The sequence below is a fragment of the Triticum aestivum genome, chromosome 3D, assembly GCF_018294505.1.
Source record: "Triticum aestivum cultivar Chinese Spring chromosome 3D, IWGSC CS RefSeq v2.1, whole genome shotgun sequence".
In the NCBI taxonomy this organism is placed as follows: domain Eukaryota; kingdom Viridiplantae; phylum Streptophyta; class Magnoliopsida; order Poales; family Poaceae; genus Triticum; species Triticum aestivum.
In genome coordinates, this window is record NC_057802.1 from 68,554,965 (window position 1) to 68,572,139 (window position 17,175).

Sequence of the window (17,175 nt, forward strand, 5' to 3'; positions counted from 1 at the left end):
TACCGCATACTAATATCTCTACAACCCTAGCGTCACCGAACCTTAAGTGTGTAGACCCTACGGGTTCGGGAGACATGCAGACATGACCGAGACGACTCTCCGGTCAATAACCAACAACGGGATCTGGATACCCATGTTGGCTCCCACATGCTCCTCGATGATCTCATCGGATGAACCATGATGTCGGGGATTCAATCAATCCCATATACAATTCCCTTTGTCAATCGGTATGTTACTTGCCCGAGATTCGATCGTCGGTATCCCGATACCTTGTTCAATCTCGTTACCGGCAAGTCTCTTTACTCGTTCCGTAACACATCATCCCGTGATCAACTCCTTGGTCACATTGTGCACATTATGATGATGTCCTACCGAGTGGGCCCAGAGATACCTCTCCGTTTACACGGAGTGACAAATCCCAGTCTCGATTCGTGCCAACCCAACAGACACTTTCGGAGATACCTGTAGTGGACCTTTATAGCCACCCAGTTACGTTGTGACGTTTGGTACACCCAAAGCATTCCTACGGTATCCGGGAGTTGCACAATCTCATGGTCTAAGGAAATGATGCTTGACATTAGAAAAGCTCTTAGCAAACGAACTACACGATCTTCTGCTAGGCTTAGGATTGGGTCTTGTCCATCACATCATTCTCCTAATGATGTGATCCCGTTATCAACGACATCCAATGTCCATGGTCAGGAAACCGTAACCATCTATTGATCAACGAGCTAGTCAACTAGAGGCTTACTAGGGACATGGTGTTGTCTATGTATCCACACATGTATCTGAGTTTCCTATCAATACAATTCTAGCATGGATAATAAACGATTATCATGAACAAGGAAATATAATAATAACCAATTTATTATTGCCTCTAGGGCATATTTCCAACAGCATGGGGGACCCACATGAACGTGGGTAGTGGGGGCAAGGCCCCACACCCCTGGTCAAGGCGCACCAAGATCCCACCTTAGAAGGAATAAGATCATATCCCGAAGGGATAAGATCAAGATCCCTAAAAAGGGGGGATAACAATCGGTGGGGAAGGGAAATGATGGGATTTCTTTCCCCCACCTTTGCCAATGCCCCAATGGACTTGGAGGGCAAGAAACCAGCCCCCTCCAACCCTATATATAGTGGGGAGGCGCATGGGAGCAGCACCCCCAAGCCCTGGCGCCTCCCTCCCTCCCGTGACACCTCTTCCTCCCCGCTTGCGCTTGGCGAAGCCCTGCCGGGATCCCGCTACTTCCACCACAACGTCGTCGTGCTGCTGGATCTCCATCAACTTCTCCTCCCCCCTTGCTGGATCAAGAAGGAGGAGACGTCCCCGCTCCGTACGTGTGTTGAATGCGGAGGTGCCGTCCGTTCGGCGCTAGGATCATCGGTGATTTGGATCACGACGAGTACGACTCCATCAACCCCGTTCTCTTGAACGCTTCTGCGCGCGATCTACAAGGGTATGTAGATGCACTCCCCTCTCTCTCGTTGCTAGATGACTCCATAGATTGATCTTGGTGATACGTAGAAAATTTTAAATTTCTGTTACGTTCCCCAACAGTGGCATCATGAGCCAGGTTTATGCGTAGATTCTATGCACGAGTAGAACACAAAGTAGTTGTGGGCGACGATTTGTTCAATTTGCTTACCGTTACTAGTCTTATCTTGATTCGGCGGCATTGTGGGATGAAGCGGCCCGGACCGACCTTACACGTACTCTTACGTGAGACAGGTTCCACCGACTGACATGCACTTGATGCATAAGGTGGCTAGCGGGTGTCTGTCTCTCCCACTTTAGTTGGATCGGATTCGATGAAAAGGGTCCTTATGAAGGGTAAATAGCAATTGGCATATCACCGTTGTGGCTTTTGCGTAGGTAAGAAACGTTCTTGCTAGAAACCCATAGCAGCCACGTAAAACATGCAACAACAATTAGAGGAAGTCTAACTTGTTTTTGCAGGGTATGCTATGTGATGTGATATGGCCAAAAGGATGTGATGAATGATATATGTGATGTATGAGATTGATCATGTTCTTGTAATAGGAATCACGACTTGCATGTCGATGAGTATGACAACCGGCAGGAGCCATAGGAGTTGTCTTAATTTATTGTATGACCTGCGTGTCAATGAAAAACGCCATGTAATTACTTTACTTTATTGCTAACCGTTAGCCACAGTAGTAGAAGTAATAGTTGGTGAGACAACTTCATGAAGACACGATGATGGAGATCATGCCGGTGACGAAGGTGATCATGCCGCGCCTCGAAGATGGAGATCAAAAGGCGCAAGATGATATTGGCCATATCATGTCACTTTATGATTTGCATGTGATGTTTGTCATGTTTACATCTTATTTGCTTAGAACGACGGTAGCATAAATAAGATGATCCCTCAGTAAAATTTCAAGAGATGTGTTTCCCCTAACTGTGCACCGTTGCGAACGTTCGTTGTTTCGAAGCACCACGTGATGATCGGGGTGTGATAGATTCTAACGTTCGCATACAACGGGTTTTGACGAGCCTAGCATGTACAGACATGGCCTCGGAACACAAGCAAAACACTTAGGTTGACTTGACGAGCCTAGCATGTACAGACATGGCCTCGGAACACAAGAGACCGAAAGGTCGAACATGAGTCGTATAGTAGATACGATCAACATGGAGATGTTCACCGATGATGACTAGTCCGTCTCACGTGATGATCGGACACGGCCTAGTCGATTCGGATCATGTATCACTTAGATGACTAGAGGGATGTCCATCTAAGTGGGAGTTCATTAAATAATCAGATGAACTTAATTATCATGAACATAGTCAAAAGGTCTTTGCAAATAATGTCGTAGCTTACGCATTAGTTCTACTAAGATATGTTCCTAGAGAAAGTTTAGTTGAAAGTTGATAGTAGCAATTATGCGGACTGGGTCCGTAAACTGAGGATTGTCCTCATTGCTGCACAGAAGGCTTATGTCCTTAATGCACCGCTCGGTGTGCTGAACCTCGAGCGTCGTCTGTAGATGTTACGAAACATCTGACATACATGTTTTGATGACTACGTGATAGTTTAGTGTGTGATGCTAACGGTTTAAAATTGTGGCACCAAAGACGGTTTTGAAACGTCGCAGAACATATGAGATGTTCCAAAGACTGAAATTGGGATTTCAGACTAATGCCCACGTCAAGAGGTATGAGACCTCTGACAAGTTTCTTAAGCCTGCAAACTAAGGGAGAAAAGCTCAATCATTGAGCATGTGCTCAGATTGTCTGAGTACTACAATCACTTGAATCGAGTGGGAGTTAATCTTCCAGATGAGATAGTGATGGTTCTCCATAGTCACTGCCACCAAGCTATTAGAGATTCGTGATGAACTATAACATATCAGGGATAGACATGATGATCCTTGAGCAACTCGCGATGTTTGACACCGCGAAAGTAGAAATCAAGAAGGAGCATAAATTGTTGATGGTTAGGAAAACCACTAGTTTCTAGAAGGGCAAGGGCAAGAAGGGATACTTCATGAAACGGCAAATCAGTTGCTGCTCTAGTGAAGAAACCCAAGGTTGAACCCAACCCCGAGACTAAGTGCTTCTGAAATGAGGGGAACGGTCACTGAAGCAGAACTACCCTAGATACTTCGTAGATGAGAAGGCTGGCAAGGTCGACAGAAGTATATTGGATATACATTATATTAATGTGTACTTTACTAGTACTCCTAGTAGCACCAGGGTATTAGATACCGGTTCGGTTGCTAAGTGTTAGTAACTCGAAATAAAAGCTGCGGAATAAACGGAGACTAGCTAAAGGTGAGATGACGATATGTGTTGGAAGTGTTGCCAAGGTTGATGTGATCAAGCATCGCATGCTCCCTCTACCATCGAGATTGGGGTTAAACCTGAATAATTATTATTTGGTGTTTGCGTTGAGCATAGACATGATTGGATTATGTTTATCGCAATACGGTTATTCATTAAAGGAGAATAATAGTTACTCTGTCTATTTGATTAATACCTTCAATGGTCTTGCACCTAAAATGAATCGTTTATTGAATCTCGATCGTAGTGATACACATGTTCATGCCAAAAGATATAAGATAGTAATGATAGTACCACATACTTGTGGCACTACCACTTGAGTCATATTGGTATAAAACGCATGAAGAAGCTCCATGTTGATGGATCTTTGGACTCACTCGTTTTTGAAAAGATTGAGACATGTGAACCATGTCTATTAGTATATATGCATGAAGAAAGTCCATACAGATGGATCATTTGGACTCACTTGATTCTGAATCACTTGAGACATGCAAATCATACCACATGGGCAAGATGACTGAAAGGCCTCTTTTTCAGTAAGATGGAACAAGAGAGCAACTTGTTGGAAGTAATACATTTGATGTGTGCAGTCCAATGAGTGCTGACGCACAAAGTGGATATCGTTATGTTCTTACTTCACAGATGATTTGAGTAGATGCTGAGAATATTTACTTGATGAAACACAAGTCTGAATTATTGAAAGGTTCAAGTAATTTCAGAGTGAAGTTGAAGATCGTCGTGACAAGAGGATAAAATGTCTATGATATGATCATAGAGATGAATATCTGAGTTACGAGTTTGGCACACAATTAAGAAATTGTGGAAATTGTTTCACGACTAATACCGCCTGGAACACCATATTGTGATGGTGTGTCCGAACATCATAACTGCACCCTATTGGATATGGTGCATACCATGATGTCTCTTATCGAATTACAACAATCGTTTATGGGTTAGGCATTAGAGACAACCGCATTCACTTTAAATAGGGCACCACGCAATTCCGTTGAGACGACACCGTATGAACTATGGTTTAGAGAAACCTAAGTTGTCGTTTCTTAAAAGTTTGGGGCTGCGACGCTTATGTGAAAAAGTTTCAGGCTGATAAGCTCGAACCCAAAGCGGATAAATGCATCTTCATAGAATACCCAAATCAGTTGGGTATACCTCCTATTTCAGATCTGGAAGCAAAAGTGATTGTTTCTAGAAACGGGTCCTTTCTCGAGGAAAAGTTTCTCTCGGAAGAATTGAGTGGGAGGATGGTGGAGACTTGATGAGGTCATTGAACCGTCACTTCAACTAATGTGTAGCAGGGCACAAGAAGTTGTTCCTGTGGCACCTACACCAATTGAAGTGGAAGCTTATGATAGTGATCATGAAACTTCAGATCAAGTCACTACCAAACCTCATAGGACGACAAGGATGCGTACTACTTCAGAGTGGTACGTAATCCTGTCTTGGAAGTCATGTTGCTAGACAACAATGAACCTACGAGCTATGGAGAAGCGATGGTGGGCCCGGATTCCGACGAATGGCTCGAGGCCATGAAATCCGAGAGGATCCATGTATGAAAACAAAGTATAGACTTTGAAAGAACTACTTGATGGTCGTAAGGCTGTTGGGTACAGATGGATTTTAAAGGGAAGACAGACAATGATGGTAAGTGTCACCATTAAGAAAGCTCGACTTGTCCTTAAGATGTTTTCCGGCGAGTTCAAGGAGTTGACTGCGATGAGACTTTCTCACTCATAGCGATGCTAAGAGTCTGTTAGAATTATATTAGCAGTTACTGCATTATTTATGAAATCTTGCAGATAGGATGTCAAAACATTGTTTCCTCGACGATTTTCTTGAGGAAAGGTTGTATGTGATACAACCAGAAGGTTTTGTCAATCCTGAAAGATGCTAACAAGTATGCAAAGCTCCAGCAATCCTTCTAAGGATTGGAGTAAGCATCTCGGAGTTGGAATGAACGCTTTGATGAGATGATCAAAGATTTTGGGTTTATACAAAGTTCATGAGAAACTTGTATTTCCAAAGAAGTGAGTGGGAGCACTATAGAATTTTTGATGAGTATATGTTGTTAACATATTGTTGATCAGAAATGATGTAGAATTTCTGGAAAGCATCCAGGGTTATTTGAAAAGTGTTTTTAATGGAAAACCTGGATTAAGCTACTTGAACATTGAGCATCAAGATCTATAAGGATAGATAAAAAACGCTTAATAGTACTTTCAAATGAATACATACCGTGACAAGATTTTGAAGGAGTTCAAAATAGATCAGCAAAGAAGGAGTTCTTGGCTGTGTTACGAGGTGTGAGTATTGAGTAAGACTCAAGACCTGACCACGACAGAAGAAAGAGAAAGGACGAAGGTCGTCCCCTATGCTTTAGACGTAGGCTCTACAATATGCTATGCTGTGTACCGCACCTGAAGTGTGCCTTGCCATGAGATAGTCAAGGGGTACAATAGTGATCCAGGAAGGGATCACATGACAGCGGTCGAACTTATCCTTAGTATCTAGTGGACTAAGGAATTTTCTCGATTATGGAGGTGGAAAGGGGGTTCGTCGTAAAGGGTTACGTCGATGCAAACTTTGACACTAATCCGGATGACTCTGAGTAGTGAACCGGATTCGTATAGTAGAGCAGTTATTTGGAATAGCTCCAAGTAGCGCGTGGTAGCTGCATCTACAAGATGACATAGAGATTTGTAAAGCACACACGGATCTGAATGTTGCAGACCCGTTGACTAAAATCTCTCTCGTAAGCATAACATGATCAAACCCTAGAACTCATTGAGTGTTAATCACATGGTGATGTGAACTAGATTATTGACTCTAGTAAACTCTTGGGTATTAGTCACATGGCGATTTGAACTTTGAGTGTTAATCACATGGTGATGTGAACTAGATTATTGACTCTAGTGCAAGTGGGAGACTGTTGGAAATATGCCCTAGAGGCAATAATAAAATGGTTATTATTGTATTTCCTTGTTCATGATAATTGTCTGTTGTTCATGCTATAATTGTATTAACTAGAAACCGTAATACATGTGTGAATACATAGACCACAACATGTCCCTAGTAAGCCTCTAGTTGACTAGCTCGTTGATCAATAGATGGTTATGGTTTCCTGACCATGGACATTGGATGTCATTGATAACGGGATCACATCATTAGGAGAATGATGTGATGGACAAGACCCAATCCTAAGCATAGCACAAGATCGTGTAGTTCGTTTGCTAGAGCTTTTCTAATGTCAAGTATCATTTCCTTAGACCATGAGATTGTGCAACTCCCGGATACCGTAGGAATTCTTTGGGTGTACCAAACGTCACAACGTAACTGGGTGGCTATAAAGGTGCACTACAGGTATCTCCGAAAGTGTCTGTTGGGTTGGCACGAATCGAGACTGGGATTTGTCACTCCGTATGACGGAGAGGTATCTCTGGGCCCACTCGGTAATGCATCATCATAATGAGCTCAATGTGACTAAGGAGTTAGCCACGGGATCATGCGTTATGGTACGAGTAAAGTGACTTGCCGGTAACGAGATTGAACAAGGTATTGGGATACCGACGATCGAATCTCGGGCAAGTAACGTACCGGTTGACAAAGGGAATTGTATACGGGATTGATTGAATCCTCGACATCGTGGTTCATCCGATGAGATCATCGTGGAACATGTGGGAGCCAACATGGGTATCCAGATCCCGCTGTTGGTTATTGACCGGAGAGTCGTCTCGGTCATGTCTGCATGTCTCCCAAACCCGTAGGGTCTACACACTTAAGGTTCGGTGATGCTAGAGTTGTAGAGATATTAGTATGCGGTTAACCGAAAGTTGTTCGGAGTCCCGGATGAGATCCCGGACGTCACGAGGAGTTCCGGAATGGTCCGGAGGTAAAGATTTATATGTGGGAAGTCCTATTTTGGCCACCGGAAAATGTTCAGGATTTTTCGGTATTGTACCGGGAAGGTTCTAGAAGGTTCCGAAGTGGGGCCCACCTGCATGGGGGGACCCACATGAACGTGGGTAGTGGGGGCAAGGCCCCACACCCCTGGTCAAGGCGCACCAAGATCCCACCTTAGAAGGAATAAGATCATATCCCGAAGGGATAAGATCAAGATCCCTAAAAAGGGGGGATAACAATCGGTGGGGAAGGGAAATGATGGGATTTCTTTCCCCCGCCTTTGCCAACGCCCCAATGGACTTGGAGGGCAAGAAACCAGCCCCCTCCACCCCTATATATAGTGGGGAGGCGCATGGGAGCAGCAACCCAAGCCGTGGCGCCTCCCTCCCTTCCGTGACACCTCTTCCTCCCCGCTTGCGCTTGGCGAAGCCCTGCCGGGATCCCGCTACTTCCACCACCACACCGTCGTGCTGCTGGATCTCCATCAACTTCTCCTCCCCCTTGCTGGATCAAGAAGGAGGAGACGTCCCCGCTCCGTACGTGTGTTGAACGCGGAGGTGCCGTCCGTTCGGCGCTAGGATCATCGGTGATTTGGATCACGACGAATACGACTCCATCAACCCCGTTCTCTTGAACGCTTCTGCGCGCGATCTACAAGGGTATGTAGATGCACTCCCCTCTCTCTCTTTGCTAGATGACTCCATAGATTGATCTTGGTGATACGTAGAAAATTTTAAATTTTTGCTACGTTCCCAACAGTGTTTTTATATACAGTTCTCTGTTTGCAGTGAACTGTATGTAGTTTGAATAACTGGTTTACTTCTGAAGTGTGCTACTTTTAATTTGTACCTTTGTATCCCTACGTTTGCAACATTTCAATAGCTTCATATGTTCGATTTCTTCAATGTCTCTATATATTATTCTGAGATTAAATCAGCATGCACTGATCCACTCTTGAATCAGTAGATTGCACATTTGCGAGTGATCATCGAGCGCGGCGTGCCGCCGCGCGGGTTAGGCTAGTTATATGCTAGATTGCAACCAATCCTTCCATCATATATTATTCCAGATTCCTTGTGGTAGATCAACCGGGTTCAAGTCCTAGACTTAGCGCAGGGTATTTGTGTGTGCGTTCATACTATTGCGTCTATGTGAGTATTTGCCTTTATACTGCCCTAGAAAAACTTTTACAACATTACAACTTACAACATTTCACAATACTTATAATCTACACATGCATGGCACGTGACATTTACTAGTAATAATATGGATTTGAGATTTCTAACTGAGGTACCCGAATGTGGAATGCATTTTTTGAGGGATGACCGGTCACTGTCCACGAACGCGCTGGTCGGATTTGCCATGTCAAGTTGTAGATGCTCTAAAAGCCCCATATTAAGAGCAACTCTAGCAAACCCCGCAAAAGTGGCAAACCCACAAAATTCCGGCGAGTATACGGGCTCGGCCCAATTTTCTGGCCAGAACAGAGCCAGTATACTCGCCCGGCCCGTAAATTTTTTTACCGCGGCCCGCAAACCGCCCCCCTCCCGGCCAGTATATGTTTGGGTTCGCGTTGCATTTGCGGGTCGAAACCCTATCCCCCCGCCGCCGCGTCTCTCTGCAATTCCCCACTCCACTCCTCACATTTCTCGTCGCCGGTGAGCTGCATTCCGCCTCCAGCCGCCATGTGGGGACGCATGTGGTGCTCCGGCCGCGGCTCCGGGAGTAGATCCGGCGGCGGCGCCGCCCCGAGCGCGAGCGGTGTGTTCGCTCGGACGGCGCGAGGAAGCGCGGGGCGAGGAAGTGGACGAACCGGGGCCTCTCGCCGCCGCCAAACTTCCGCGTCCGCTAGACAGAGGAATGCGACCATAGGCACGGGCGTATGCCCTCCTTCGCCGTGGGCTCGTCCTCCGCCGCAAGATCTTCCCAGCTGCGAGCTCTTCCCACGCCGCGAGCTCTTCCTCCTCCGGCGCAAGCCTTCTCCCCGTGAAGAGGGAGTGGTCGGAGGAGATCGAGGTCGTCGCCGTCAAGCAGGAGCCCGAGGAGATCATGTGGCGCGGTGTCGTCGGGCCCGAGGACTTCGTCGCCGATGTCGACGCGGTCGTGGCCGCCATTGCCGAACGCAGCTTGCGTGAGGAGGCGGAGCGCCGGCGCCACCACGAGGAGCTCGACGACCTCGTGTTCCAGCAGGCGGTAGCGGCGAACCTTGCCGCCAAGGAGAAGGACGACGAGTGGCGGCGCATCCGCGAGGAGCAGAAGCAGAAGTACATCGACCTCGACAGCTCCGACGAGGAGGATTGAGCTCCTCCACCGCGTCGTCCATGGCTGCTAGCTCGCCCCCGTGAGATCTCCACCCCCTCTAGTACTAGTAATGAATGTAGTATGTAGTATGAACTAGTGTTTGTAATGAATTAGTGTTTCATCATGTAGTATGTGATAGTATGTGATGAAGTACTACGGTTGCAATTTCTCTCGCGAAACTTTTATTTTCAAATTATGCAGTTTCATATATGGTTTTTGTTCGGCTGCGCACGTTTTCAACCCGCAAACGAGATCTGCGTCGAACTGCAAACGCGTTTTGCGGGTCGGGATTTTGCGGGGTCTGCTAGAGTTGCTCTAAGCCCGTGAATGTAGCATTGCTGCCTTCCGAACGGCAAGCAGACATATTTTTTTCCCAACTACGATATTCACCAAGAGGTATTTAAACTGGAGTACTATAATTCCAAAGTTAAACGCATAGTCGTGTAAACAGTAAATTGCTGGCCATTAAAGTTGGACTATATTTCGCAGGCCAAATTGAATGTAATAGTTTGTAGATTGAATCAGATTGTAGTTACGCGGTGAATGCCATCTTGATGATGGCTACCAAGGGCCCGATGTCGTCACGATAGTAGAGTGCAAAGACTTGTTACGGGATTTTGCAAAAGTTCAGTTCACACATTGCTTCAGATAACCAAATGCTGCAGCAGATGGCTTAGCTAAAACATTGCCATAATTCTAAATACCCTAGCTTTCTGGCGTTTTTATCCCTGATTTTATTTCTCACCTTCATGTAAATGATCTGTCTATTATATGAGAAATAAAGTAGCAAAACAGTAAAATCCAAAAAACACTTACTAAGCAAAATAAAAGAAAATCAATTAATTTTTTGGCAATGTGACCTCCGTCCTATCCTAGTCTATATGAAAGAAAAATACAAACATGAGTGCTGCAAATAACTTTTCTGAGCCCAAATCTTTCTGATACGATCCATCATGAATGTCTTTTTTTTTTTGAAAAAACAAAATTCAAGCAGTTAGAGCATATGTTGATGTTTATTAGAAAACTCTCATTTATTTCAATTTTCTTTGGATTTTGTTGTTCAGGCTGTTTGGATTTTGACTGTTTTTGCCACATATTGCCATAGTGTTTTGTCATATTTGCCATACTTGAGGTGTTTTTGCCACACTTTGACTTGCCTTAGGGAATTTTGCCACACATTTTTTATCTATGACATGTGGGACTTATACGGCTAATAAAAGAAATTCTTCCCTTAGTTGTGGCAAGAACCCAACGCATATCTAACTTGGTCAAACTTATCTAAATTGATATGTGACAAAGTGTGGCAAATTGTAGCTTCGAACCAAACACCCCGAAGTTTGAGCTTGGGAGCATAAAAATCCATGTCTTTAAAATTTGTACTTTTCTACCCCTTTACTTTTAAATGTGTTTAGCGTTTCGGGCTTTATCATCAATTTTACTTTCAAAAAAATTGTTATCGCCCGACTAATAGGTGCGCTCCACTCAACTACCACAAGCGTCTATCAGGTGTCCTTATGGTGGTGAAAGATAAAGAAATCCATTGATATTTTCTAAGTCTCTCACCAATTTGCCTTTGTCCTTATAATTTTCATTTTGTTCCCCTCTGCTCGGATAAGTACCTTTGGCTCTCGGGTGTAGGTCCACCCTATATGGGAAAAATAATGGAAAATTTCAAAAAATTATCAAAATTCTTGGGAAACAAACTTAACCTTCAGTTGTATTTGTATATATAATAAAAATTTCCAAGGAATGACTTTCATGCTATTTTGGGTAGAAAAAGTCAACACTATATACAAGTTACTATTCATGCATTTTGTCCTTGAAATTTTGTCTTTTTGCTTTGAAGTCAAGAGGAATATTTTCTTAACCAAACTTTTTATATGAGTACAATTCAAGGTAAAGTTTGTTTTCGAAAAATGTTTTAGAATTTTTTGGATAAAAAAAATTCACATATAGGTTGCATTTACACCCGAGAGTTAAAGAGTATTTCTTTCGGATGAAGATACTATTTTTAGAATTAAGGAGTTTATGCGCGCGCGAGAGCTAGCTTTTGCTAGAGTAGTCCAAGATGATGGCGATTGATGGGTTCTTTCATCTCTCCCCATAAAGGCAAAGCCTTTTTAATTAGAGCTTAGGCTCAAACTATGTCACCTTTATTTTCCCAGCTAATAAAAACACAGAAATGATAAAATCCGAACGTTCGGGATTTCCTCATGGCAAATCGAACGTCTTTTATGCCAACTTTAGTTGACGTGAGAATGGCAAATTTAATTGACAAGCATGATAATTTTCTAAAAAAATGCAAAGGGCGAATTTATCATATGCTTACCAATTAAACTTATCATGGTCAATAAATATAAATTATCACAAAATATGTTCGATTTGCCATGGCCAGATCCTGAACATTCAGGACTTATCGACGTCCTAGAAACAATAGCTCTCCTGTCAGAGTTTTTTTTTAAATCCACATGTAAAAATTCCCAACCATGACGGTCCATGCGGGTTGCCGAATAAGGCCCAATGGAATTTGTTTTGAACACAGTACAGACACAAGCGCTCATATACACGCTCATCTCTACTACTATTAAACAAGCAAACATATTCTTCACTATGCCCACCCAAATAAACGTACACAAAGAAAAACAAGACAAACTACAACCCCAAGATTATGCATCTAACCGTCCACATAAGAGTCAGGCCCACCTGTGTGCGTTTAGCAATTTAGAATAGCGGACGAAACTCTGTCATTCGATCGAACAGTTCACCTCCCCGCAAAAAAAGATAAAGCCAATCAACTACAGAAAAAAAAAGATAAAGCCAATCAACAGTTCGACAAACCATGGCATTGGGCGGGGCTTCAGGATCTCGTCCGAGTGGATCGATGGAAACTGACGACGTGACAGCCCTGATGAAGGAGCTAGGTCTTCGGGAGGAGGATCTCGACGACGTGATTTTTGATGAGAAGGAGGCTCCGGTCGAGGCGGCGCGCTGGATAGCGTTGGCTAGGGTTCACTCGCCCAAGACATATAGCCAGTATTGGTTCTTCAAAAACATGAGAGCCGCGTGGGATCTTGCCCAAGATGTTCAGTTCAAGCCCCCTGAGGATAATCTCTATATTGTGCAATTCTCCTGCTTGGGGGATTGGGAAAGAGTAACGAGGGACGGACCTGGCACTTCCGAGGAGATGCTGTCATCCTCAAGCCATATGATGGATTGACAAAGCCGTCCACAGTGCAGCTTGACACTATAGAAATTTGGGTACAGATTCATGATGTACCTCCACTATATGCCCATCTGATCCCTTCTTTAGCAGCAAAGGTTGTTGAAGTCATCTACACCGAACCCCAATCGCAAGACTTTGCCGGCAACTTCCATCAAGTTTGGGTCCGGATTAATGTTGATAAGCCTCTGAAGAACGCAGTTTCTATGATAAGAGAGGGGAAGCGCCAGATATACAGGATCAAGTATGAAAAACTTCCGGACTGGTGTGCAGTTTGTGGCATGTTGGGTCATCAGTTCAAGGAGCATGGTAATGGTATACACCCTCCGTCCGCGTTGATCTTTAAGGATGTTAGGGCCTCGTGGGTCATGAGGACAGGACAGGGTCCTGGAGGGGGCCGTGGAAGAAGAGGAGGACGGCGGGGAGGCCGTGGTGGCCGTGGAGCAAACCCCCGATCGGATCAGGATGATGGTTATGATGGGAAAGACAATTTGAGCTCTGATACTGATGCGGTCATGGACGATGCTGAAAACAACAGAAAGAGGGCGCAACACATGAAGCACTCTATGAACAACGAATCAAACAGTTCTGGTCCTGGGTTGATGTTAGCTCTAACCTCTTCGCCGTCTATACCCCAGAGCCCGAGTAGCAAGCAAGACCCAAAGAGAGCCAAGAAAAACATAGATGCAGCGGCTGAGGATTTGGAAAAAGGTGTCGGTCGTGGCAACATCGTCACTTCTTTGGCGGGCTCCTTCGAGGAGCGCCGCCGAGCCCAATGAATGCGCTATGCTGGAACTGCCGTGGCGCGGGTAAACCTGCGGCAGTTCAAGAGCTTCGCGAATTCGCGAGGAAGTTTACCCCTACCCTCCTTTGTATCGTTGAGACACAGATAGATGGTCGGAGGGTAGAAGCTATGGCTAGCTCGATAGGCTATGATAATTCCTATGCTGTCGATAGTCAGGGAAGGAGTGGTGGAATTGGCTTATTTTGGAACAATGCAATAAAAGTTGAGATTCTCGGTTATTCATGTTATCACCTTGATGTTTCAATTACAGAACAGGGGGAGGACCCATGGAGGATGACGTGTGTCTATGGGGAGGCGCAGACCCATCTTAGACACCAAACGTGGACTGTACTTAAAAATATCAGTACTTTAAATGGCCTTCCATGGTTGTGCATAGGCGACTTCAATGAAGTGTTACGTCCAAGTGAGCATGAAGGTGTAGGAGAACGCAGTAACGCACAAATCCAGGCATTCGGAGACACGGTGGACGTTTGCATGTTGCTTGATTTGGGCTATAAGGGCTGTTCTGGACGTTTGAGAAGAAAGTGACTGGTGGCTCATTTACTCGATGCCGTCTTGACAACGCGTTGGTAAATTTAGATTGGTTGGCGAGATTCCTGTTAGCCTCTATAACACACGAGGTTGCGGCGTCATCGGACCATATGGCTTTGCTTCTGGACCTTGGAAGAGTTAAGGGCGAAAGGGCAAAGATGGGGTTTAGATACGAGACCATGTGGGAGACTCACGCGGGCCTAAGAGATATGTTGGTTCAAAGCTGGGAAACCGAAGCTCCCTGCAACTCGGTGGAAGATATACGACGCAAGATCGAGAACCTGGCTAAAGGACTTGACAGATGGAGTAATGACACGTTCGGAAGCGTGAGGAAGGAAATCAAGCATCTAAAGAAAATGCTAGAAGAGCTGCAGTCCGATCCTTTACGGACGGGGCCGTCACATGTTGAACTCAAAATAAATGAACGTCTCATCGAAATGTATCACCGTGAGGAGATAATGTGGCGCCAGAGGGCGAGGATAGATTGGCTGACGTCAGGTGACAAGAACACCAAATTCTTTCATCTACGGGCGAGTTTGAGGAGGAAGAAAAATATGATAAAAGCCTTACATAATTCATTGGGAGCAATTGTAGTAGATCCAGATGAGCTCAAAGCCATGGTAAATAATTTTTACCAAACGTTATATACTTCCGAGGAGGTCCGGGGGATGGATGCAGTGCTTACTCACGTGCCAAGGAAAGTGTCTGAGGAGATGAATGCTATGTTGAATGCAGATTACACTAAGGAAGAGGTGAAAACAACATTGTTCCAAATGTTCCCGACGAAGGCACCGGGGCCAGACGGCTTTCCGGCACAATTTTATCAGCGCCATTGGGATATTTGTGGGGATGATGTAACAAGGGTGGTGTTGAAAATAGTCCATGGAGAAGAGAGCCCAGAAGGTATTAATGACACCGTTCTTGTTCTAATACCGAAGGTAATAAATCCCACCCTCCTTTCCCAGTTTAGGCCCATAAGCTTATGCAACGTTATGTATAAAATTGCCTCTAAAGTGGTGGCCAATAGACTGAAGCTAGTTCTACCAGACATAATTTCGGCTGAACAGTTTGCTTTTGTTCCGGGGTGGCTTATCACTGATAACATTATATGTGCATATGAGTGCTTGCATTTCATGAAGAGGTCTAAAGCAAAGACTAACAACTATTGTGCTCTCAAATTGGATATGATGAAGGCTTATGACAGATTGGAGTGGCCTTATTTGAGGGCTATTATGATAAAGCTTGGCTTCTCTCATCGATGGATTAATACAGTTAGGGGCATGGTCTCTTCAGTGTCCTTTTCTGTTCTTTTTAATGGTGAGAAGCTTGATTCTTTCAGACCAACCAGAGGTATCCGACAGGGAGACCCAATTTCCCCTTACTTATTCTTGATTGCAGCAGAGGGCCTTTCGTGCCTCCTGAAATCCAGTACATAGTCATCAATTGCAGGTATTAAGGTGGCCCCAACTGCCCCAACTATAAACCACCTTTTATTTGCAAATGACAACCTGTTGCTTTTTAAGGCTAATGTTGAGGGATCAGTTGCAGTGTCAAACCTGTTGGAAACATATTGTAAGGCTTCTGGGCAACGTATCAATCATGACAAGTCATCCATCTTTTTTAGCCGGGGCTGTCCAAGCTCTATGAGGGAAGCAATAAAAAACTCCTTGCAGGTTCATAATGAGTCCTTAAGTGAGCATTATTTGGGCATGCCAACGGACGTGGGACATTCCAAGAATGGAACGTTCAAGTACTTGAGAGACCGGGTATCAGAGAAGGTAAAAGGCTGGACGAAAAAATTACTCTCTGCTGCCGGTAAAGAAGTTTTGATCAAGGCAATTGCGCAAGCAATTCCAGTCTACTCTATGTCATGCTTCCGTCTTCCTAGAGGGTTATGTGACACCGTCTTCCTAGAGGGTTATGTGACAGTATATCTGCCATCATTAGGCAATTTTGGTGGGGGAGCAAGCAAGGCAAACGAAAACCAAACTGGGTTGCTTGGGACACTATGATACAACCAAAACAGTTGGGTGGACTTGGATTCCGTGATTTGGAGATATTCAATCTAGCTCTGCCTGCGAGGCAAGCTTGGAGAATAATGAACGATGAACGCTCTCTTAGTGCTCAGGTTTCGAAAGCTGTTTACTTCCCAAACAATACATTATTGGAGGCAGATTTGGGTCCTCATCCATCTCAGATTTGGCGAGTGCTATTAGATGGAAAGGAGATACTAGCTCAGGGAATCATCAGGAGAATTGGGGATGGGGAGAGCACGGATATATGATTACATAATTGGATCCCTCGAGATAGTTTCAAAAGCCCTATTACATCCTTAGTGCCAAACCCACCACGGCGAATATCTGATCTTATTGATACTACTACAGCACAATGGAATGAGGAGCTGGTTCGCTCAGTTTTCATCCCGGTTGATGCAAACGAGATTCTAAAAATACCAGTGTGTATGCGTAGGCAGCCGGATTTTTGGGCTTGGCATGAAGAACCAACTGGCTGTTTCACCGTTCGGTCGGCATACCGAATGATATTGCGTACGAAGACAAGTAGAGAGGGATGGTGGAACGAGGCCGAGGGCTC